We start from the raw sequence: 25042 nt of genomic DNA, 5'->3' as shown, positions 1-25042 counted from the left end.
AGGTTTGTATGAAAAAGCCATAGAGCGGAAAAAGGCAGAGAGTACAAAATTAAAAGAAAAAAAGCCATATATGTCTTAGAGTTCCTTTGTTCATCTATGTTGTGTTTCATGATTCTGTGGGAATCCCCTTGTAAGTTGGGTTAGCACTTTACAATTTGTAATCTGGATGATTATAGTGAAATTCCATCATTGTTGTGATGGAGACTGGATGTAGGCTGCACTGCACTTAGCAGCTGAACCAGGATATATCTGGGTGTAATCTTCTCTCTCTTCTTCATCAATTCTGTTTCTGTTGCACAGGAGCTAAAATGAAAAATGTCTCGTGCCAAGTGACGAGATAAAAGTAAAATGTCTCGTGGCTAGGGACGAGACAAAAACAGAAAAGTCTCCTCAAAGACCAGAAAGTGTATTCAAGCAGAAAGGGGGCTAAGATTCAATCCTCCTTCTCTTAGCCACTGAAACCATCAGAATCAAAATAAACAAATAAAAATAAAAGTAATCCTTGTATTCAATAAATCCTAATAATATTCCAATGGTAAAATTAACAAAGCAAAGGACATGGAAGAGTAAAGCCAAGTAAGGAAAACGAACTAGAATGACGAAGTCTTGATGAGGTAATAACTCTTCTCAATATCCCAATGCAAAAAGTGAGAGAAAAATAAAATCCTAAAATTATCAATGTGTAGAGAGAAAAAAAACTAGAGGAGGAGTAAAAACTAGATCTAAAAACTAAAACTGTGTAGAATGAATGTTGTCTCTGGTTTCTGCATGTTCTCTGGTTCTAGTCTGCTGTTCTGGGCCAAGAACTGGGTCAAAATAGGGCCCAAAATCGCCCCCAGCGGAATCTGCAGATTCTGCAGATCGCGCACGTCACGCGATCGCATCGTCCATGCAGATGCGTCGTTCGCGTTTTTTCCTGCCACGCGTTCGCGTCGTCCATGCCTCCGCGTCACTTGTGCTTTTTCAATCCGCGCAGTTGCGTGAGCCATGCGGCCGCGTCACTGCGATTTCTCCTCTTTCGCGTGAACGCGTGAGCCATGCGGCCGCGTCACTTCTCGCTGGTTACCTCCTCAATTTCTCGTGTTCCTTCCATTTTTGCTAGCTTCCTTCCTAATCTCCAACTCATCCATGCCCTATAAAGCCTGAAACACTTAACACACAGATCACAGCATCGAATGGGATAAAGGAGAACTAAAATGCATAATTAAAAAGTCTCTAGGAAGCAGTTTTCAACCATGTAATAATTTCAGGAAGGAAATATAAATGCATGCTAAATTAATGAATAAGTGGGTAAGGATCATGATAAAACCACATAATTAAACATAATATATACCATAAAATAGTGGTTTATCACGTACGCATGACACCCTTTCTGAAATAAACATGCATTGTTTGTGCTGTGCGTGCGCACACTCTTAAAAAAAACCAATTCACTCATGCGTACTATCCTTTTCGCGTACATATGACCCCATTTCCAGAACCAAAATGGTGCTATGCATACACCATGCATACGCAGACAACCCTTTCTGTACAACAACTCACACGTACGCATGCCTTGAGCATACTGATGCATGAGCATCTTAAGTACTTTTTTTTGGATATTTCTAGATAGAACTTATGGTTTTTCACTTATGTATCGTATTCTTTTATATGAAATTTTACTAGTAGATTGAGTCCTTTGATCTTTGATTCAATACGGGAATAATGGCAAAAGAGGAGCAAAATACAAGCAAAAGAAAGCAACTAGAAAAGCATCCGACAGAAGGCAGAGGGCTGGCGTTTTACATGCTAGACAAGGGGTGTGCAGCACGCCCATGAATCAAAAGCAGAGGACCTGGTGTTTCACATGCCACATAGGGGCGTTACACGCCAGGCCAAAGTTCCAGAGAAGGTGCATGCGTGGGCGTTTCACATACCATTCATGGCGTTTCAAACACCCCTAAATATCCACTCTTAATAGTTTCTTATATTGGCATTTGACACGTTGAGAAATCGGTATTTCAAACGCCCACTGTAGAACCTGGCGTGCAATACGCCAAGACACAATATTGCACGCTGGGCTAACTTTCTAGAGGATTAGATACAAGGCAATTTGAGCAAGAAATAGGTGTACAACACGCCAAGGAAGTGGCGCATCACATGCCATGAAAAGAAGACCCCCTAGACATGTGCATGCATGGCATTTTACACACCAGGGAGAATGGGCGTGTAGAATAAAAACGCCTTCGATATGGGACTCGTGCGTACGCATGCCTCATGCGTATGCGCAAAATCTAAAAAATTTGGATTCATGTGTATGTATGCTGCATGCGTACGCACCAAAGCTGAAAAAATGAGGGCTCATGCGTACACATGATGCATGCGTATGCGCGATGGAAAATTTTTGTCATAGTCATGCGTACACATGCCTCATGTGTACGCATGACCCCATGAACAGTTGGCATTCCAAACGCCAAGTTATATGGGCTTTAAGGATTGAAAAGCCTTCAACAAAATAAATGAAGTAAAGTTGCATGGGCGTTAAACGCCATTTATTGGCATGTCACATGCCAAATACCACACTCCCAGGATCTTGTACATTGAGTGGCATTCCACATGACGAATCCCGGCATTACACACAGGGCCAAGTTTTCAGAAGACCATTTCAAAGACCCAATTGGGCGTTCTATACATCACAACAAGGGCGTGTCACACGTTAAGGAAAGAAGAGTTCCAGGGACCATAGAAGATGGGCGTTTAATGCCACATATGGGCGTTCCACACGCCAAGAAAAAGGAGCACTCCCAGTGAAGAAAGCTTGGCATTTTACATGTTGATGCATGGAGTTTCAAATGCCAGAGGAATGTGCTTAAGGAAAGTGTGGTCTTTTGCATGCAAAGTGTGGTGTTCCACTTAATTTTTTAACCCAACTCCCACAAGCCACTTTGGCCTCTCTTCAAGCTCATTCAAGATGCAAAACTTAGGACCACAAAAGATACAAAGTTAAAGAATTAATGCAGAGGAGTATATTTAATTTGTCTTGTTTTGAATTTAAGTTTTAATTTAATAATTAGGTTTTGTTTTCTTTAGTATATAAGGGTCCTAAAAACACTTTGAGACACCTTCAGAACCCTTGCCATTTTTCATACTTTGTTTTTGATTTTGAAGCATGAGCCACTAATCTCCTAAGTTAAGGTTGGGAGCTCTGTTGATTCCTGTGGATTAATGTTATAACTTTTCTATCTTGATTAATGCATTGATGTTTTCTTAAGAAAAAGTTTTTGTTCTTCATCCCAAGGATTTGAATGTGTTGGAAAATAGTTCTCTTTTGATTTGAATTCTTTTAATATCTTAAAAATTTTAATTAATTGAATTGAGCTTGAAAACTTCTACTCATGATTCTTAAGTTTTGAGTTTTGACTTGATAAGTGGCATCGAATCAACCAAATTTGGTTCTTTAGAATGGTGTGGTTTTTAAACCAGTGAACGTTCTTAACCTCTTGTCACAATTAATTAATCAAGGAATTGATAATTGATTAAGATTAGAGAAATTGAATTAAGTTCTTTAGAATGGTATGGTTTTTAAACCAGTGAACGTCCTTAACCTCTTGTCACAATTAATTAATCAAGGAATTGATAATTGATTAAGATTAGAGAAATTGAATTAAGTTCTTTAGAATAGTGTGGTTTCTAAACCAGTGAACGTCCTTAACCTCTTGTCACAATTAATTAATCAAGGAATTGATAATTGATTAAGATTAGAGAAATTGAATTACCAAGGAATTAGAGTTTAATTACTTATGATTCGCCATAGAAACATCACTGTTTAATCAAGGTGGAAAGTGAAAAAATATTTTTCCGGAAGCTTCAACACCTCTGAAACCTTAACTCTCTTGAATCATATTTTTCTCTCAATTACTTATGACTTGCTTTTGTTCAATTCGCTGTCTTTATATGCAATTGTCATTGAAACCCTTATTTTTTATTGTCTGACTAGAGTAATTAGTTGACCATTGTTTGCTTAATCTGTTAATCCTCGTAGGATCGACACTCACTCACCTGAGTTTATTACTTGGTATGACCCAATGCACTTGCCAGTGTTTTGTGGTTTATAAAATCCGCATCACGTACGTGCAAATTCAAAAGGCCAACCCCTTTTGTGCGAAGCCCAATTCACACCCGCACAAACCCTCCAACCTTTCTTCTTCTTCATCTCTGGTTCTCTTTAACTCTTAATCACCATTGCCAACCTTAACCTTCATCCCACCAGTCCAGCACCACCGTCGACCTCCACAGCCAATATCAACCCCCTCTTCTCCTTCCCTTCTCCTGTTTCTTCTTTTTCTTTCTCTTCTCTTTCTCTTCTCTCCTTCCCCTTTCACTGCCCCTGCTTCACCCTGCCGACGCCGCCTCCCTTGGCCAGCCATCATCACAGTAGCTCTGTAGTGCCATCATAATTGTCCATGCTACTCCTTCTTCCACTCACTCTCACTGCCTCTCTCACAGTCTCGCATAACTCTACTCCATTTCTCTCCGTCTCTGAGACAGTCAGAGCAGGGTATTTCCCTATTTTCTTATCCTTCCATTACTGCCATGGCTAAACATCTGTAGCCTTCCTTTCTCTTCTCTGTTCTTGTTTGTCTATTGCCAGGTTTACTTTCATTTCTTTGTTTGTGTTTCTGTTAATTTCATTTTGGTAGTTAGTTAATATTGTTTAGTTAGATTAGTTAGAATGCATGTTTTAGTGGATTCTTAGGTTGTTAGGTAAATTGTACCTAGTTTGTAGTGAATTCTAAGTCTGGAAATTTTTTACTGATTGTGTTTGGATTAATTTGTAATTAATTGAATGATGATGATTTTACCGTTTTCTTGATTAAATTGTGAATTCGCTGCTTCACTCAATTGCATTTGTTTGTTTGATTCTGATGAATTGAAAACTAATTAACGTTGAGCTCATATGGGAAATATTATTTGATTGAGTGAAATGTTATATTCTTGTGTGATTGCTGCTGAATTTTTATGCAATTGTTTACACTGTGCTGAACTTATTTGGATTTATTGTTTGTTGAATTTCTTGCTATTTTGTTTCACCGATCTACATGTCCATCAATTAGTAATGCAAGATCTTATTGACAAATTTCTGTGTCAACAAGGCCTGACCTTCCAATGATATTCAAGGAAACTTTGTCTCAAAGGAGCTTTACTGCCAATTTTGGTTAATACCTTATAGTTCTTTTCTTGTTTTCATTTTGATTTATTCATATACATTCAACAGATTGAATCGATTTCAAAATTGACCAAGATTTGGATGTTTTTCTTGATTGAAGTTTCTTCTGCCTATATTCACAAGGTTAAAGTATTTTAACCTATGTAACTAGTTTTATTCAGTTTCATCATGCTTAACTAACTTAAGTTACATGGGGCATGAATTTTCCATTTCTTACTTCAATCTTGTGAATTTAGTATTGTAAGGCATTTTGTTGTTTGAAGTGTTATACTTGCCTTGTTCAACATTATTCTTGATTATTTCATCACCACTTGATGTGCTTGTGCTTTAATGATGTGCTCAGCCTTAATTGTTGAATATATGATCTACACTACCTTTAAATCATTCATTTTAGCATAATACATATGTGTAAAGTTGAATATGTGCTTGGGATAAGGTGATGGCAGTAATTGCCAGGCCTGGGAGTTCATGGATCTATGGAGCAGACAAGATGGCTCCCAGGGCTATCTCAGTCCACACTTTGACCATTGAGACTTGGATTTGGCAGCAGATCTTAGCCAATCACGTGATGCTAAGCACCGATGAGACCTACATTATTACTAACATGGCAGTCTTGATTTGGTGTGTCCTGGAAGGTAAGCAGCTGTACCTTTCAAGGCTCATCAGAAAGCACATAGGGCGGGATCACTACATGGGCAACTTGGCCTTCCTGTGTTTGATTACTGAGCTAGCTATGGAGGCTGGAGTTGTCTGGCTGGCCACTGATGAGAGATTGACTGTCGCAGGAAGGAAGAGGTGATACCACATGGTGACTGGTACGGGCCTTAGCCGACATCCAGACGCAGAGGCAGACGTTGGGCGGCATCTGCTTCAGAGGTAAGTCCCTCAGCATCAATAGCACCAGCAGAGTTGCCATCAGCCCCAACAGCACCATCATCATCATCACAGCCACCGCTCTATCGTCTAGTCCACTGGCTCGTTAAGGACATAGCTCGTTTGGAGCGTCACTCCAAGTGATGATATGAGAACATCAAGAGATAGAACCGGGCTTGGGACTAGAGGATAGAGGAGTTGGATACCCCCCTCAGAGCACAACGAGGAGGAGAAGCAGGTTCCACCGGATGAAGGTGGAGATTTCGATGACTACGTCTACTCCATATGATTTCATGAGCACCGAGGACAATGTTGGATTTTATGTGTGGAGACATCATCCAACTAAATCGGCGAATTTTGGTGATATCTATTCTATTCCAAACACTTTATTTTTAGTTTTTATTATGCTTTTTAGATATTTTGTTAGCATTTTGATATTTTATATATGTTTTAGTTTATTGCCCATTTATTAGTTTGGGTTCTCCATAACTAGTATCTTTATAGTTTGTTGCACTTTTATTTTGGCTTGTATATATGTCTTTAGTCTTTAGTTGTTGGTTATGATTAGATAATGTGATAATTGCACCTAATTTAGTTTTCTATATGCATTTGACGATTTTGTTTGATTGAGAATAGGAAATGAACTTAGGCATTTTGATGATTTTTCATCCAATCATATTAGAGTTTATCTTTTTCATTGAACTTGCTTGAACTATATTGTGGAACATAGTTTTAGAGCTAAAACACACAACGTTATGAGTTTTTTAGCCTTAATGTGTGGTTACATCATATTAATTACTATTTTTATTTTTTTGTGTTATGCTCTTTTTATAATTGTAATCTTTGATTTGTTTGATTCTTTATGTCCATTATTTAGTATATGAATACATTTATGTGATTGAGACCGTTATTCCGTTGTAGCTCACTTACCCATATAGCCTTATCATTTCATCTACTTTTGTTAGCCAACTTTGAGCCTTATTAATTTCCTTTTGTTCTTAATTTCATCACATTATTAAGCTTAAGTGAAAAATAATAAATATTCTTCATTTGGATCTTTGATTAGCTTAGGCTAGTGAGAGTGTGTAATATCTAAGTGTGAGAAAATTTGTGAACATTGGTTGATGAAAGTTTTGTATTTTTATTGAAAATATTAAAAATTAGGTACATACTCATGTATTAATTGTGTAAACCATATGCATTGACACTTGTTGTATATATTTCACTTAAAAAAAGAAAAGAAAAGAAAGAAAAAGAATAAAAGGGGGACAAAAATTTCCTAAAAAAAGGTAATAATAACAATACATATGTGTTGTGATTGAAAAGAATGCATGAGTGTGTGGAAGAAAAAGTGAATAATGGGTAGCTAGGCTTTGCATTAGAGTTGAGTAAGTCTTTATATGATTAGGTGAGAGTTTAAGTTAATCAAATATTCAAATTTCAAGCTCACTTGACCATATGCATCTTTACCTTTACCCTAACCCCGTTACAGTCTTTGGAAAAGTCCTCATGATACCTGTATGCATAAATTGAATAATTGTTGATTATTAGATGAAAAATAAGTCTTAAAAAGCAAGATTAGAAGAGAATTGAATGAATGAACCCTATACACTTAAGTAATTAGAGAGTATACACATCTGGTGAGGGTTTCGATTGCTCAATTCTATGTTTTCACCTAGTATTATATCTTATCTTGCAAGTTGTAAATTCTTTTCAATGACTCTAATCAGTTGTTGGATTTGAATTGGTTGCTATTGTCATTAGCCCTTGAGTATTTACATGCTTTCTTGGAAATTGACTTATTTTGACCAGTAGATAGAAGTAAATGAAGCTGATAGAGGTAGGTAGTATTAGGTAGGCTCATTGCATGAATTAGATAGATTGTATTTAGATAGCTTGCATCGAATAAATGCTGATACCCTTTTCTTGTCTTTCTTGATGTTTAGTATGAGGACATGCTATTATTTAAGTGTTCGGAGATTGATATTTTATGGTAAATTTTGGATTGAAATGAGTAGATTTTATCAACTTATCTTGCATTTATTTACTGAAATAGCATGATTTTGTGAATTTTTTCTAATTGTGTTTAATGATTAAAAACATGTTTTTTCTGCCTTTAAATTGCTAAATTCAATTTACCATGATTTTATTCGATGCCTTGATATGTTTGTTAAGTAATCTCAGGTTAAGAAGGTAAAGATTGGATTGAAAAAATGAGGAAAAAGCGTGCAAAGTGGAGAATTCATGAAGAAATGGAGTTTTTGAGCATTTCGCCTAGCTTGCGCGTACGCATGCCTTATGCATATGCATGACTAACAGCACATGATTCACTTAAGAAAACACGTGTCTGGCGATTTCAGGGCCTTTTCAAGTGTAATTCCAACTCATTTATGAAGTATTTCAAGCCAAACTCAAGGAGAATCAAGGGGGAGCAATTAGGATAGTTTTATGTCATGTTTTAGGTTAGAATTCTAAAGAGAAAAGCTCTCTCTACTCTCTAGAAATTAGGATTTTAGATTTAGTTTTTTCCCTTAGTTTAGGTTTTAATTCTTGATCTAGTTTAATTCTCCTCATAGTTTCTTATTTTAGTGTCTTAATTTTCTTAGTTTTATTTGTTTATTTCTCTATTTTATTACTTTCATGTTTATGAACTATTGTTGAATTTTTATTTTCTTTAATATAATTTATGTTTTCATGCTTATTGTTGCTCCTTTTAATTGTTGCAATTACTTTCTTGCATTTTGTAGTTTTAAATTTTATTGTTATTACAATTTTACCATGTTTTACTTTTATACCTTCCAAGTGTTTGTGAAAATGCTTCTTTTAGTTTCAGGGTGGATTTTTACACTCTTGGCTTGGAATTGAGTAGTTGAAATGACTTTGAGTCACTAATGTCTGAATTAATTGATAATTTAGAGATTTTAATTAATCTCGTTTCTATTCACGGGTAAGACCTATGAGTTGAGATTGATTAAGCCCAGTTGACTTATCTCACCATTAGAGGTTGACTAATTGGGTTTACTCTTGTAATTGTCATGTCGTGGTTAGTGACATAAGAGTTGTTGATGTCTAATATTGATTGGTAATTTAGGATTGTTAGTTGTTCTTGTTTCCATTGACGAGTAAGACCTATGGATTAAGATTGACCATGCCTATTTGACTTTCTGCTGATGTTGGGGATGACGAAATGAGATGAACTCTAGGTAATCGCCATGTTTATGGTCAATTACTTGGTTAGGAAGCTTTGATTCTCAATCCTTGCCAGGAGTGTCTTTTTAGCGTTTATCTTCCTTTGGTTGTTATATATACTTTCTTACAATTTATTTTCTTATCCTTGTTCTTCAACACCCTTAGTCTCATAACGGATTATACACACGCCTTACTGTAATTCTTTTGAGAGACAACTTGAGATCAAATATTCTCGGTTTTTATTGGTTTGCATTCGTGACAAATAAATTAAACTCTGATTTGGGTCATTTTTTGGTTTGGAACTATACTACTGACGAAACAATTCTTTTTGAGAAATTCTAAATTGATGTTTAGCTCGCACCAATGAGATTATGTGAAATTCTAGGTTAATTGTCTTTAAGATAGTGTTGGATAATGGGTTGTTGTTGATGGTAATTGATTAGTGTGAATGCTTGTATGAAATGATATGAATTACCATGATTGTGTGAAATGAAGTATTGATGAGCCATAAATGTGTGTGTATATATATATATATATATATATATATATATATATATATATATATATATATATATATATATATATATATATATATGAAATTGGATATAAAAATTGTGGTTGATTACCTATGAAAGACTATGATATGAGAATTTGGGCCTGAGGCCATGATTGGGTGAGGTATCTCCATTTTAGTAAGTATAAACCTCAATTAAAGTATTGAAAGATTGAATTGTATGTGGTAATTTTTGTGGATGTATATGTGTGATGGATTGTGAAATTAAAGTGGGTGTTGTTGATAGATATTAATAATGAGGAATTTGATTGATTATGCTTTGAATGGGTAGAAAGTGATTGAGAATAGTTAATTGAGTGTTGAGGATGCCTAGGAATGGCTTGAGGTGGTTTTGAAGGGAAATGAAAAGAGAATTTAAGAAATCGACACTTAAATGAACTTTTTATAAAAATAGATTTTTGACCAACTTCAACGGAACATAACTTAGTGCTCAAAGCTTGAAATTATATAAAATTTATCTTGAATTAGAGCTAGTGAAGAAAACTTTAAAATTGTCTAACAATAGAGAAAAACATAATTTTATAAAAAAAGTTATGAACATTTGAAAACTAGTATAAAAAATTGAATTCTGATATTATGCAGAAAAACTAGAATTTTGGCCCGCGTGCGCGCACATAGGGCTGTGCATACACACCACTCAAAATGAGTGTTTCAACTCGTGTATACGCACAAGGGTGTGTGTACGCACACCAAGAGAAGTTTGCACACTCGTGCGTATGCACACATGATGCGTACGCATGCACGAACCCTATTTTGACAATTTTGTCTTTCGGGTGATGTTGTAACCCCCTTTAAACTCTGTATGGAGTTGAATAACAGATAATTAAGCCTTGAATACACTGGGGAGTGATATGGCAAATTAAATTGAACTATACTTAATTAACCGGATGAAATATTATGAGGATGGTGGCTTTGTTCCTCCCGCAGTAAAAACGCTAGTTCACCCTACTCACGAAATAATGAAGTTGATTGTTAATGAATGAATGGGTTTAATGAATCTAATAAGTTATGAAATTCATTAAAGTTAATTATTATTGATTAATTACCTAGGTAAGATGTAAGAATTGTGGTTTGTCCCACTTACTCCAGGTTAAGATTTTAAACACCTACCTGGGTAAGATGCAAATGATGGTGGTTTGTCCCACTTGCTTTGGGTTAGAATTTGAGGCACCTAGGTAAGATGCAAAGTATTGTGGTTTGTCTCATTTGTTTCGAGTTGGAATTTGAAGCACCTCGGTGAGATGCAAGGATCATGGCTCCATCCCATTTGCTCTGGGTTATGTGGGGATGGTGTCGTTGTCTCACCCACAGTGAGGACGGTGGTATTATCCCGTTCATGAGAAAATAAATTAATTACTTAATAAAGAATTGAGATGAATGAATCTTAGTTTGATAAATTGATAAAGTATTGTGGTTAATAAATATAATAACTTGTGATATTGGTTAAAGACATTGATGTTGATTGATTGTGGCTTGAATGACTGAATTGGTAAGGTGAGAAGTTTGTCTCGCGTGTGTGGTAAAATCGTGAATTTATTCTTGCTTGCGTGTTTGGTTTGGCACTTGCATCTGGTAAGGACGAAGGTCTCAACCCGTTATTCACATATTATGTCTTATTTTTTTTACAGTGTAAATAAGATATACACATTGTTATAAGCAATAATATAAATTCATAAAAATGTTATTAATTATTTATATTTATAAATAAAATATTTATTTTATTTATTTAAAAAAAATTCTTTAAAAATAAAAAAAATGTTATTTAGACATCTCTAGAAAAAATTATTATTTTCTCTGTTGTTAATTAGCTAGTAAAATAATTAAATTAAAAATGCTATACTGTTTTACCAATTGTGCTCAAATCCTAATGATCCTATCATACATGTGAATTTTGGATAATGATATGATAGCAATATATAATTAGATGACTCTAGATATTTTGATGTGTTAAAACTAAATTCTTAATGTGTTGAAAAATAATTATCTAATTAATTAAAGGAACTAACTAATAATGCCCGATCATAATTAATTTGACTTCATCATTTTGCGGCCACAAGATATGAAGATATAATAAAATTTACTTTTACAAAACCTTTTGTTATACACGTGTCTTCTTTGTAAAGACAATCTTACTAATTAAGTACGAAGAAAACTCATTGCTTTTTCATTACCACTCACCCCGGAACATATCATTACCCGTCCTATGAGATATCATATTAGATTTTGATTAAGATTATGTTAGATAATTAATTATTTTTTTTAATAATATAAATAATAAATTTTAAAATTGATTCAATTTAAATAAAATATACTATTCTTTTAAATTATTTATCTAATTTTAATATTAGAATAATTATTTATATATCTAATAAATTAAACATCTAATATATCTATTATTTATATTATTTAATATTTTTATTATTTATCTATATTTTTTAATTATTACTACATTAGCTTAGACAGCACTCCTTTGACTACTTTGGAGACATATAAGTAATTAATTAAGTTGGATTAAGAGTTGAAATTATGTGTCCAAAGTGGGTAACACTATAAGTTAGCAAATCAATAAAGCACTAAGCCAAAAGCGGCGATTCCTTGTAACATTATATACCGTGTATACCGTATACCGTATATATATACAGTAATATACGAGTAGAATTAAGTTACGTAAACCCTTTCTTTTAGCTGTAGATAGAGACACGCGTCACAATCAGCCGAAACTGTTGACTCACTGACCAATTAAGTCTAAACTTAATTAATAAAGAAGGAATAAGTCAGTGCACGTGCTCATTCTAATTTATTTATTTATTTGTTTTTGATAATGGATTATAGTTGAACAAATACCTACTCACTGAAATCTTATTTAAATTCAAGTGTTACTTTGTTCTCACTCTTTCTCCCCTTTGATCTTTTGTCCTTTTATCAAATTTATAATTTAAGTTTTTATATATTTTTTTTAATTCAATCACTATGTAGTTTTTAATTTTGTAATTAAATTTATTTTATATAAAAAATATTAAAATTAATAAAATATTTTTTTAAAAAAAGATGTGATAAAAAATTTAATTTTATTCTTAATTTTAGATTTTTTTAATTTACAAAAAATATTTAATTAATTTTAATATTTTTATATTAAAAAAATATAATTAAAAAATTAAAAATAATATAAAAATTTATTTAAAAAAATAAAAATATAAAGATCTAATTAAAAATTTAATAAAACTATAAGAATCAATAAAATCGTTAAACTTATTTAATATTATCGATATAACTTTTAGGCATATAGGAGTAATTAACGAAAATATTGAACACATTTTGTAAGTTACTCGGTACCAAGGTTTTGAAAATCGGACCGGTCATCAAACCGCTCTAGTCACTGGTTCATTGGTTTATTGGTCTAACCGGTTCAACCAGTGGTTCAACCAGAAAAACTGTTTTAGAATAAAATAATAAATAAATTATAAATAAACATCCTAAAATATCTTCCAAATTTAAAACACTACACAAAAAATCATCAACCAAATTCATATGATCTTATCAAAATACAAACTCAAAAGTTAAATAGTAAAAAATATCTAAATATTAAATTTTGACATTGAGGGTTAACAGGATCACTTAACACCTCAGATTCTAATTTAGAAATGTCAGGAGACAAATGATTATCAATTTCGAAAGAATGTTGAGCTAGTTCAGTTAGAAAATGTTAATCATTATGTGGTATTATGCTAACTGAACATGAACCTGAACCTTGCAAGATGACCTTTTCGGTTTAATCTTAGGCAGCGTTGCGTTCATCTGTTGTAAGAGAGATCTCTTAGCAACAGATTCTTCTTGCTGAGTAAGCCATAATCGGAATCTAGTGTTATTTCCAAGTTGAGGTATCAACATAACAAGTAGTCATTGAATAAGAAAGCATAACATATCACCAACTACCTATACACTTTGACTCTCCTTCCACTACCATAATCATCATTCATCAATTTATTTATATATGGAATTGGCAGGTAGCTACCCTACTCATTCAGCAACAATCAGCATTTGATTTTATTTCCATTTTTAGCATTCAGCAACAACCATTACAAAACAGCAGCATAACAACATTGCCATAACAAAACAGCAGCATAACAACAATAGCAACTTAACAAGTCATTAATCACAAATTCCAAATTTAAAACTAGAATCCAACATCACATTGCTTGGTTTGATATCTCTGTGAACAACACATTGTTCCCATTCTTCATGAAGACTACCATTTGGCATATACTCATAAACAAGAAGGAACTCACCTTGATCATGGCACCAACCTATGAGTTGCACAAGATTCCTATGCCTTTACCTGCTAATGACTTTGACTTCAGTTACATACTCTCTTTTCTCTTGTCTTGATCCACTTGATATCTTCTTAACAGCAACAACCAAATCTAGATCAGCAAAGTAGCCTCTATACACTGCTCCAAATCCATGTTGGCCTAACTTCCTGTTTGGGGAAAGATCATTGATAGCAAAGACAATCTCTTCATAAGAGAATCTTCTTGGTCCTGCTCCTCTTTCAAAATCATTAATAATAGAGCTCACCCTCTATATTTTGGCATCCTTTTTCTTGCAGCATAACAACAACAGCAGCTTAACAAATCACTAATCACAATGAAAAATAAAAAAATTCTCAACAAGACCATATCTGAATTCTGCCTATAGCATTCAACAATATTGCAACAAACAAATTAGGAGCCATCAGAACTAGTAAAACACTATCAGCAACTGCCATCAAAAGTAGTAAAACACTATTAGCAACTACCATCAGAATCAGTAAAACACTATCAGCAACTGCCATCAGAACCATACATAAAAATTTGCAAATTTGTAAAATTTTTACAATTAGCAACCAGCAAATACAAGACAGAACCAAAAGAAGAATTGAAGAACCAACCTTCAAAACCAAACTTGAAACAATTGAAACCAAGACCGAAGCAGACTAGGGTTCAGAGAAGAAGAAGAAGAACAAAAAAATTGAAGAAGAAGACCAAACATTCAGTGAAGATGAAGACGAGAAGCCACTAACCTGGGTCCGTGCCAAGAAGCCAGCGAAGATGAAGAGCCGAAGAGGACCTGCCGAGTTACTGGGTTCCGGACACGGAGAAGAGGAAGAAGCGGCGGTGCTGGGGACCTGGGACGCCAGCGGGCCTGAGGACTTGGGTTAGCCGGCGACGATGGAGGGCTAGGCGGCTAGGGTTTCTTCGATCAGAGTTCTCTGTTTTCCAGTACATAAATGAATGATGATTGGGGGAAGAAGGGAGGGGGAGAGGTTGAGTCACGCGTGTTATTTTTTTTAACAATTTTAAAACGGCGTCGTTTTCTCTGAACCGGCCGGTTACCGGTCCAGCTCAACTGACCGGTTCTTGACCGGTTCGACGGTTTTTCAGCGATTTTTCTGCTAACGGTTATAAGAGGAGGACCAGATCGCTTGCATTGTCGGTTCCCAATTGAACCGGTTCGACCGGTCGGTTCGGTCCGATTTTCAGAACCTTGCTCGGTACTCCTTCTACTTCATATTAAGTATCTCTTTTCATTTTTAATTTTGTTGTAAATTAAATATCATTTTTTAATTTCAAAAAATCAATAATTAAATTTTACCTCTTATGTCTTCTATTATTAAATTGAAGGAAAAAGTTAGAAGAATAAATAATTAATAAAGAGAAAAAATAATATAAAGATATTTTTGTCTTTTTCTTTTGATTGTTTATATATTAATAAAATTTAATAATTATTTTAACATTTATACAAAACTAAAAAGAAACTATTAATACAAAATGGAGGAAGTACTAAATAACATTTATCTACAACTTAATCTCTTTGTATCTAAATCTAGTTATGTAGTTTTTAAATAGGACTTTGACTTTCAATACTTTTAAAGCATTCATTCTCTCCCTTCAAATTAACATTTCAAAAGAATTAAAGCCATGATATTAACAATAGGTTTACTAATGAGAATTGATGCAATTGACCCAATAAACTCTCGAGATAGCAAACAGGTTAGCCTGCCATGTTGCTTCCAATATTTTTTAGGTAAGTTCTACCCAACTCCCTCTATTTCAACATATAAATTACCCCTCGTGACGTAATATGCTTTAATTGGATGCTTAGTTTTAGTTTGAGTTAATTTAATTCAATAAAAGTTAATATGTTAACTAAAGTAGGATAATTTTGTAATTAAATATTTTTATAAGAGGAATAAATATATAATTTCTATAAACATTAAAAAATAAAGTTATATTTTTATCATTGTGTAGAAATTCAATTTACTCCGATCCCATTTTTTGAAAGAAAAAATCAACTCATTGGGTGTTCCATATTTTGATGAACCAGGAAATAAGTATTTAGAGAAAATAACTAATTAAATGGCCAGGGAAAAAAGATTTGAGTCTGTCAGAACACCGTGAGACCATCTCGACCACAAGGTTGTAGCGCGAACGATCCTCCACCGTTCAGATGGATTAATCACGCTCTGACCTCACGGTCATAGTTCATCCGCCAGACTTTGGTTCCTATCTTCTTAGAACTCAAGGATACAGATGTACCAGCCTATAGAACAGATTCTGTTCAAATAAGGTCGTGTTCTGTGTTTTGTGTTCTTTGTGTTTAGTTATAAAAACTGCTTTTGTTTTGTGAACCTAGCCCAGGTGAGACTAAGTTTACGTTTGCGAAATTCAGAAAATCTTAAAATTTAAGAATGTGAAATCGATTATGATGGCTTTTTATGATGATAGTATAGAAGGGGAAGACGAAAAAGAAGATGAAAATAATGATAGTGATGGTGATGATGATATGGAATTTTTGGATGGCATTGAAATTAAATTTGGAGGTATTTAATTACATAATCACCCACTTTGGGCTATAATTTAATTACCAATAATTTAACCATAGTTAACATAACAACCAATTAAAAGATGACATGTCACAGAGGATAAATTACATGTTATTATAGGAAGGGTAGGCTAAAATTTACCTATTTTTTATATGGATGTAATAAATTTTTAGCGTAGAATTATCGTTTGTCATTTCGTGTGGTTTTTAGTATAAAAGAAAGTACAAGGAGTCAACAAGTAAACCATCCAACTTAAACAACTCTTTTAATAATTATTTTAAAATTTTTTTAAAAAATTAAAATTTGAATAAATAAGATTAACTAGATTTTAAATTAGGAGGCCACTCAAATAAAGACGCCTAAAACGTCTTTTTTTTAAAGATATTTTTATATTGTGTTTTAATTGGTTTCTGTATAATTTATTCGGTATTCCTCATCACATATTATTAAATTTCTCAAAAGATTTTCTTTCCAAAAATAATAAAAATATTTAATTTGGACTAAAACAAAAAAGGTAATAGATTAACTATTAGATTTTTTTAAAAAGATTATTTACATAAAAAATATATCACATTCATCGATATATATATATATATATATATATATATATATATATATATATAAAACAAGCTCTTAAAATTTTTATAAATAAAAAAATAATTAATTTTTATTCGTATAATATATAAAACAATTACTATATTATTATTAGATTATAGATTACAATTTACTAATTTAAATTTTGTTTTTATTTTTAATATAAGCATTAGAAATAAATAATTTTTTTATAACAATTTGTAATGTAACGAAATATATATAATATTAATTAGTTTTAAAAAAATTCTGAAAAGATGGTTTTTTCTAATAAAGTGTTATTAAAAAATTAACATTATAAAAACTAATTTCAACCAATATGATATAATAGGTTATTAAATATATTTAATATAAAACACATTGAATATAAATTTTTATTGAGTTTAAATTTTAAATAATTTTTAATTGAATTTCGAATATTTTTATTTTAAAGAGTTGAAATATTTTAACATCATTTTTTTCATATCTTTTTAATTGAGTCTTTGATTTTTTAAATTATAAATCTTATTTATAATTAAGAGTAATGTTTTAACACCACCAATTAGTCACACATATAAAAATACAAGAACAATTCTATTGTCATAATTATAATCTAACTTTATATTATAAGCAATACAATACAATGAAACTATATATAAGTAATATAACTAAATTTTATCTACATCTATAGTCACATTTCATAAATAATATAATTAAATTATATTTATGTTTATAATTAAAATATGAATAAAAATACAAAAAAATATCAGGATGGTTAATTTTTTTCGTTCATAATTTTTTTATTATTTTTGTTGTGAAAAGTTTAATTATTTTAATAATTAATTATTTTTTAAAAAAGATAATTGAATAACACAAAAAAGTCTTATTAAGAGTAATTTATTTATATATGATTAAAAAATAATTGAATAACTATATACGGTAAAAATTAATATTATTAAAAAATAAAAATAAAATTTATTTTGAAATTAAAAATAAAGTTTATTTAAAAATCATGGTTTTTTTTCTTTTTTCCAAAATTTATCTACGAGTAATTCTATAAATATTTTATGATAAATAAAAATATTAACTCGTACTAAAATTTATTCTAATAAAATTTATTTTTATTCTACTAAACGTTAAATAAACTATTGAAAAGAATTTTATTTCCTCCATTAGAGAAGAATGATAAACTTTCATACTTCTATTATGTTATGGCAATAATTTGGCCTATTATTTAATAATAATAATAATAATAATAATAATAATAATAATAATAATAAGTATATCACAGTAAAAAAGGAAGCATGTCACCAAATAATTTATCATTTGAATTATATATGAATCAAATTGATAATATGAGGGCTAATACTACAAAAATCGATAACAAAGTTAGGGACTTACAAAACCTTTTTTAAGATCATAAAAAAAACGTTTATATTTGTGTAATATATAAAACAATTATCATATTATTATTATTATTATTATTATTATTATTATTATTACAATATATATATATATATATATATATATATATATATATATGAGCAAAAAAGTCCAACTGTTTTAAAGTAAAATTTTCTTTTAATATTTGATTAAATGTTCTTGTATTTAGTCTTTTTTTTTGCACTTCCTCTTAGTTAAAAATATAATCATTATAATTTTTTAGTTATTATTGCTAGGGTGTTTACAGATGGGATATGGCTGAAATTTCGATCCAATCCGCACTAAACTCATTAGATCAAATTCGATATTTGCACTTTTTATGTTTGGATCAGATATAAAATATATCCATAAAATAAAAAATATTAAAAAATTTTATTTTTATAAAAAAAGTCAATACTTTTTTTTGTTTACTTTTTTAAACATATTTACTTCTATCTGATTAGAGTGTGGATCCGATCATCTTATAGATCAGATCATATCCTCAAATTACAGATTAGATACGGATAAATACTGTGGATTTATATAGATATGATCTAATCTATGAACACCCCTAACTACTACTATAGGTTTATTGTTGCAAAAGAATGCTTCTTTTATTATAAACCATTATTAGATCTTAATTACCATTAAAACAACTTAGTTGTCAACAAAGAGATAATACTTATTGGTCTCTAAAATTATGTTCGTATTTCAATCCATAGTTATAAAAACCGAACTGGATCGGCTAGTTCGACCGAAAAACTAGTGAACCGGACTAGAATTGGATCCTAGTCTGGTTCGGTTTATTCCTTGGACCATTTAAGGAATAAAATCGGTGTGAATCGGTGCAAACCAGTCTAACCGAACTGGTCTGCTTGAAAATTTTTTTAAAATGTCTCCACAAGGTCTCAAACCAAGAACTTGGAACAAAAGCAACCTTTACTTGCCACTTTGCCATTGCACTTCTAAGTACTATATTTGACAAATACTAATTATATAGTATACATAAATATCTAATTTAATTTAATTTTTATTTTTTCTATTTTTAAAATTAATTATATTTTAATTATATACCATTATTAATATAAATATAAATTTCACTAAAAATTATTAATTTACTTGTTCTATTTTATTGCTAGAATCGTGATTAAAGTTATTTGTTTTGATGTTAGTGTTAAAATCTACTGATATTATAGTTAGATGATAGGCTTTGTAAATTAATTATTTTTTTATTGTGTCAAAATAAGATACTATTGTAGTATTAAAATGTTATGATTTTTTTATATTAGTTATTTTTAGAAGTTGAGACTTGATTCTTCATAAAATGTTAGTGAAGATATGTATTTCAAATTTTAATTTTAAGTTTTTAACTATTTTATATTTTATATTTACGTGAGACTGGTTTTATCGGTTCAACCAGTGATTTATCGGTTGAACCAATAAACCAGTGAACCAGTAGCTTGACCAGTTCGATCACTAGTTCGGTTCTAACAACTATGTTTCAATCTAATTTCAAAAATTTTGATTTACTCAATTTAGTCTCCCAACTTAATAGTTATGACTCACATTGGTTCCTAATCTTATTTTTGTCACTGTCTCACAAAATCATTAACGACATGCTGAGATGGACTAACGACTACTACATTATACATTCTAGCGACTATTTGATGTGACAATTAAAATTTTTTTACCTTTTTTTTAACTAAACACTTAAAACCCTAATATGAGTCACGGATACCTAAGTTAAAAAATAAAACTAAATAAATTGAAACTTTAAAAATCATATTAAAGCTCGAATATAACTTCAAAACAGAACTTTTAACTTATGTAGTGATTAATTTAAATGAAAATCAAATAAATCAAAATGCAACATAATTTTTATCAATGTTTTCAATTCGAAATTTTTTAACTAGAATTTTTTTTAAATTAAAAATTTAATGTAGACTTTATTATCTTAACTAATGTCTTTTAATTACTTTTATGTCTTAAAAAATGTATATGAGAAGAAAATAATTAATTTGTCTTTTTCTTTTAAATAGTTTTTTTACTAAAATGAAAGAAACTATTTTTTTTTTAGAATTTTTTAAGAACTAATTAATATTATATATATTTTGTTACATTATATTTAGTTATAAAAATTTTATTTATTTCTAATGCTTATATTAAAAATAAAAAAATTAAATTAGTGAATCTTAATCTATAATATAATAATAATATAGTAATTATTTTATATATTGCACGAATATAAATTAATTATTTCTTTATTTATAAAAATTTTAAGAGACTTGAGCTTGTTATATATATATATATATATATATATATATATATATATATATATATATTGACGAATGTGATATATTTTTTTATGTAAATAATCTTTTAAAAAAAATCTAATAGTTAATCTATTATCTTTTTTCTTTTAGTCCAAATTAAATGTTTTTTATTGTTTTTAGAAAGAAAATCTTTTGAGGAATTTAATAATATGTGATGAGGAACACCGAATAAATTATACAGAAACCAATTAAAACACAACATGAAAACATCTTTAAAAGAAAGCCGTTTTAGACATCTTTATCTGAGTGGCCTCCTTTAAATTAAGATTAGGCAAATTACCTCTTTCAAATACAGCCTCTCATTGCAACCTTCCCTCTCCTCACGTCAACCTTCTTCGCGCAAACTGTCGTATCTCCACCTTCGCTGTATGCCACGTACGTTGCCGCTGCAAGGAGAAGTCGGCAAGTGACGCAATCGTGCTACCCCCCTCCAAAGCTGTTGTTGCTATGTCGCCATCCTCGTGCGAGTTGCGCGTGTGGTCCTACATGCCGTTCACGTCGTCACTACGGGGGAGAAGTCATGTGAGTGACGCGATCATGCCCCTGTCTTCCATCGTGCCACAGTGGGCCCGTCCTTCCTCGCGTCGTCATCCTCCCTCCGCCACTACTTCTTCTTCTATCGAGCTGTTGTTTCTACGTCACCGTCCTTGCGCGAGTTACGTGTGCGGTCCTTCACTCCGTTCACGTCGCTGCTGTAGGGAGAAGTCCGCGAGTAACGCGATCGTGTCCCCACTCCTCCATCGGGCCACAGTGGGGCATCGCCATCCTCTCTCTGCTTGTTGTTTCTTCTTCTTCCGTTGTGATTTGAATTTTTTTTGGATGTGATTTAGATTTTTTTCATATAATTTAAATTTTTTAATATAATTTAGATATTTTTTTGGTATATTATGGATGTTTTTTTGTCCCTTAGTAGGAAATATATTGGAGTTTAGAATGTAGATGTTTCTTTTACAAAGAAAGAAACATTCAATTACAAAGAACACATTCAATTACGAACAACGAAACATCCATAATCTTGATAATCAATTTAATATGATTTGGACTTTTTTAATGTGATTTGGATATTTTTTCTATGTAAAGTGAATGTTTTTTTCAATATAATTTGGATATTTTTTATATAATTTGGTTGTATTTTCATCATTTAATTGAAAATGTATTGATATTTAGAATGTGGATATTTCTTTTACAATTACATATAAAAAAACAACCACAATCTTTGAGAATAAATTTAATATGATTTTAAATTTTTTCTTCGATGTGATTTGAATTTTTTTCATGTAATTTGATTTTTTATAATTTGATTTTTTTTTTGGTATATTATAGATTTTTTTCCATGAGCCTTGGGTACAGTCTAAATAAAAGTTAGCTAAAATTAGTTCCACCTCTTGTTGGTTATCTAACTGAGTTATTAGTGTTAAAATTCTAAGTTCTCATTGTAGCAAAATGTATGCTCATTGCTTTAACTTTTGGTGAGTGGATAGACCATAGACTTGTAAAAAAAAAAATATTAGATGTACAGTAAAATTAGTCACAAATATAAAAGTATAAATATATTTCATAATTTTTAAAGAACTCAAAAATCAATCTTAATCTCACTCCTATACGTATTCTCACACATTTCTTAGACATAAATATAAATAGACATAAATTTTTGAACGTATTTAAAAATTGTGTTTAAGACACAACAATTTAATTCAAATGTCTATTTTATTCTTATTTATTTTCTACTATCATCTACCATCAATACTAATATTCCCACCACTATAGCTTTTTATCACTATCACCGTCACCGGTAATTTTTTTAACTTTATCACAAAATAATATCTTTAAATTTTATTTATTCATCAGTTTAATAATTTAATTTTTTCGTTAAAAAAACTGAAACATGTTGAAATAAATGAAAAAGAATAAATAAATCTAATAGAAAATGATGACCAATGGTAGTGATTGGCGCAACGGTGGGAACAGAGAAAGAGAAAAGAGGATGAAGAAAAGAAAAGAAGCGTCAATAGTAGCGGTTGACGGTAGCGCGCGGTGTGAAAGGACACAACATTGGAGGGAGAAGCAGAGGTGATAGATGTAGCGATGCAAAGAGAAGAAGAGAAAAAAGATGAAAAAGATAAGAGAGATAATGGCTACAACGGTGGTGTGAAGGAGAGACATGGTCATAAAAGAAGGAGGATGGAAGAAGGAATATGGAGGTTAAAAGAATTTTGGGGTTAGAAATACAAAATAGAGAAGATAAGAGAAAAGAAATTAGAGTTAGATTAATTAGGGATATAGTTAGAATTAAAAAAATAAAAATGTAAAATTTTTATTTTTTTATAAGTTGTATGTTAATGTTTTGATTCAAAAAAGAGACCCTAAAAATATATATTTTGTATGAGTTCAGTTAGGGAGATAATAGCTTATTTGTACAATATGTACAATGGGCTATATAAGTTACAAAATGAACATCACCCATAATATTCAGAATAACCTAATAAAAAATGGTAACATTAATGATTATATTTTTAATATTACCTAAACCTCCATTGTACGCATTATATAGATATTCCATTTGCTCCCATACTTTTCCATTTTTGTATATATCTATGTACTATTGTTTTCTTAAGAAAATTTGTATCTTAACAAATAAATAATAGACATATACCATTGTATCTATGTTTTTAGTGTCTAAAGATATCAACCAAACGCATGCTTAGAGACCCAACTCTCACACTCGCACACCGCACATCGAAGACACTTTCTCCACTCAGTCGCATTTTTAGCTACATTTTTATCATTAACTGTAATCAAACAACTTTTGAGCTTCTTCTCTTCTTCATTTTAGATTTTCAAGCAAGAATAAGGTTTATAAATTGAGGAGCAAGACGAAATCAAGGCTTCTTAATTATTTGAAAGATCTGAATGCAAAGCTTGTTCAATTCCCCATCACCAAGGTCATGGGTGGAGTCCCCAGTAAGCTCTCCAAAATAAAATTTCTCATGCTTCTTCTTTGTATTAATTTGGATGGAACCTGCTTCTCTTTTTGGTTTTCATTTCTTGAGTTCTTTTTTAGTTAATACGTTTGTTGTTAAACTGGTTATTGTGAGTGTCTCATTACAGTTGAGAACCACTTACTTGTGAAAATACTTAAATAATGATATGTCTTTTTTTTTTTCTTATGTTTTTAATTTTTAACATTTTAAATTTGGCCTAATCTTGTTTCATATCAAACACACATTAGATTACTTCAAGTTTGAGGGGTGTGGGAGCATAGAGGTATGGGAATTTAATCGCATATCACAAATAATCTTAAAACTAAGCGAAAAAAGTTGCATTTAATAATACTACTTATTTAATTGGTTTAGAATTTTTCATGGTTTATTTGGAGCTAATTTATTTTAATGGTTATAATCTACAATTCTTTATTATGTGTTTGATTAACATGAGTTTGAACTTTGATTTAGGTCTTAGTGTTTGATTATAGTTAAATTTTAAATTATGATTTGAAGTGAATTTGATTATAATTTGATTTTTTTTACTTTGATTTAGATTTTTGAATTTGATTATTATTCTTAGCGGATTTGATTATAACCGTATTTTGAAGTATAATTTAAGGTGTTTGTTACGGTACGATTATAAATTTATACGTACCGATATAATAAAAACGTAGACAAATAACAAAACGCTACGTGGATTATATTATCTCCATCAGCATTTAATTTTTATTTTTTAAAAATATATATCTTAATATTATTTTTACTAAAATACCCTTATAATTTAATAAAAATAAAAAATATTTTTTATATAAATATACAAAAAAACTTAAATATCCTTTTTTATGTTAAATAAAAATTATCATTTTAAATTAATTAAATTTTAACATTCAACTAACTTATATATTTTAAAATCTTAAATAATTTAAAAAAACAAAACAAAAACACATGAAAAGAAAAAAAATTAAAAAAATTGTTCATCTAATTTCGTGTTCTTCGTCTCCTCCCTCCTCTTCCTTCTCTCGCTAAAGG

At 30.8% G+C, this 25042-nt stretch overlaps 2 long non-coding RNA genes and 1 pseudogene across 3 annotated transcripts; 1 reads left to right on the top strand and 2 right to left on the bottom strand.

Annotated features, from left to right (window-relative positions):
• The first annotated feature begins 4139 nt into the window (after positions 1–4139).
• LOC130936418 (uncharacterized) lies at positions 4140–8778 on the top strand. Of its 2 annotated transcripts, none has more exons than XR_009068105.1 (2): positions 4140–4537; positions 5653–8778. It is a non-coding gene; the product is annotated as an uncharacterized LOC130936418 (long non-coding RNA). The 2 variants fall into 2 exon arrangements; XR_009068104.1 differs by having other exon boundaries at positions 5643–8778.
• A 5140-nt stretch (positions 8779–13918) lies between these two features.
• Positions 13919–15130, bottom strand: LOC130932984 (uncharacterized). Its single transcript, XR_009067570.1, has 2 exons — positions 14902–15130; positions 13919–14477 (listed from the first exon to the last, which is right to left on the bottom strand). It is a non-coding gene; the product is annotated as an uncharacterized LOC130932984 (long non-coding RNA).
• A 1129-nt stretch (positions 15131–16259) lies between these two features.
• On the bottom strand, positions 16260–16453 carry LOC130938703 (small nucleolar RNA U3; annotated as a pseudogene).
• Between the last annotated feature and the right edge of the window lie 8589 nt (positions 16454–25042).

The sequence above is a fragment of the Arachis stenosperma genome, chromosome 6 (genome assembly GCF_014773155.1).
Source record: "Arachis stenosperma cultivar V10309 chromosome 6, arast.V10309.gnm1.PFL2, whole genome shotgun sequence".
Lineage (NCBI taxonomy): Eukaryota > Viridiplantae > Streptophyta > Magnoliopsida > Fabales > Fabaceae > Arachis > Arachis stenosperma.
The sequence above is the reverse complement of the archived record's forward strand: the minus strand, read 5'-3'. Positions and strand labels throughout refer to the sequence as shown.